At 49.0% G+C, this 1,407-nt stretch overlaps 1 protein-coding gene across 1 annotated transcript in view; it reads left to right on the top strand.

Annotated features, from left to right (window-relative positions):
- Nucleotides 1-1,407, top strand: part of BTBD11 (BTB domain containing 11) — a 356,390-nt gene that overhangs the window by 2,375 nt on the left and 352,608 nt on the right. The window lies entirely within an intron of this gene.

Raw genomic sequence — 1,407 nt, 5'->3', positions numbered from 1 at the left:
TCCCCCGTTCCCCCCCCCCCCCCCCCGCAAGTGGGTGCACAAGCCGGGCTGGAGGTGAGGTCACTGGGCTTTAACCCACTGACAGTTGCCATGCTCTGCTGCCTGAGCCTGCCCTGGCCAGGGAGGTAGCATCCCCTCCCTGCAGGTGTGGGGGTCACTGTGTTTTGGTGCAAAAGCCTCTTTGACCTTGAACATACAACAGTGTTTTTAAGCAGCAGGTGCAGAGGCTGGGACATCGGGGCTGGAAAGAGCCTTTTTCTGGGCATCTTAAACCTCCCCGCCCCCTTGCCCCTCTCCTCCAGACATCTGTGCCGAGCTCTGCCGTGTGCGTCTGCAGTGGGATAGGCACACTGTCTCCCTTGTACACACAGGCAGGCTTGGAGAGAGCTGGAGAAGGAAGGGGTATGGATGGATGGATGAGGAGATGAAAGGCTGAGGAATAAGGGTTGTTTTTTTTTTGTTTTTTTTTGCCTCCCCACACTGCCTGGCTCTTGTGGTAGGAAAGAGGCAGTGGAGCTGGCAGACATTGCTGGGCTGATCCCTGGGGGTTCTCTGTGCCGGGGGCCAGGGGGAGGGGAGTGTGTGTTTGTGTAAGTGTGGAGGGAGTATGGGGGGTATGTGTGTAAAGGGGTGTGTGTGTAGGGAGTGTGGAGGTTGTGTGTGTGTAGGGAGTGTGGAGGTTGTGTGTGTGTAGGGAGTGTGGAGGTTGTATGCGTGCATGTGTAGGGTACATGTGTGCAGGGGGGATGGTATGCGTCTGTGGGGGGGGCGGCAACTGGTTTGCCAATCTCTTCAGGCTTTATTTGCAGTAGCACGGTAATGAACTTTGTAGTATCATTGCAAATTGGTTGGTGGAACAGCTCTGCTTGTGTGTGTGCGTGTATGTGCGGCTTTTCAATATGGTTCAGTTTCAGTGAAGCCCGAGTTGTTTTACACATGCTTCAAAGCTTCAGTTTTCCACAGGAAATGGTATAAGCGTAACTGAACACTCAGCCACGAAATCAAACTTTGTTACATATGCAGTGGTTTGGCCGGCGACTGCGTGGTTGGGGCTGAAATGCAGTCTTTCTGGACAGATTTCATTCATGTTGCTGCTTGTTTACCAAAAGCTTGACACAGATGCAACACGATGATGCATCAACTTCCTGGGGATTTTTAAATTTTTTTTCTCTGTAAGGTGTCCAATATTTTTATTGATTTTTTTTTTTTTTTTTTTCCTCTTTTTTTTTTTTTTCCTCTCTCTCTTTTAATAAAGTCAGAGCTTCTGGAATTGAAATGTTTGTGTAAATGCAGTTACATATACACATAATAGAAGGGAAATGGAAGGAGCTTGTTACAAGTGTGATGAAATCAAATTTAAATTTGGGCCAACCTCAAAGGCAACAGTATCTTAAAGACTGAGGGGCA

The sequence above is a fragment of the Gavialis gangeticus genome, unplaced genomic scaffold (genome assembly GCF_001723915.1).
Source record: "Gavialis gangeticus isolate Ggan-Ray unplaced genomic scaffold, GavGan_comp1, whole genome shotgun sequence".
Taxonomy (NCBI): domain Eukaryota; kingdom Metazoa; phylum Chordata; order Crocodylia; family Gavialidae; genus Gavialis; species Gavialis gangeticus.
This window is presented reverse-complemented; position numbering and strand designations above follow the sequence as displayed.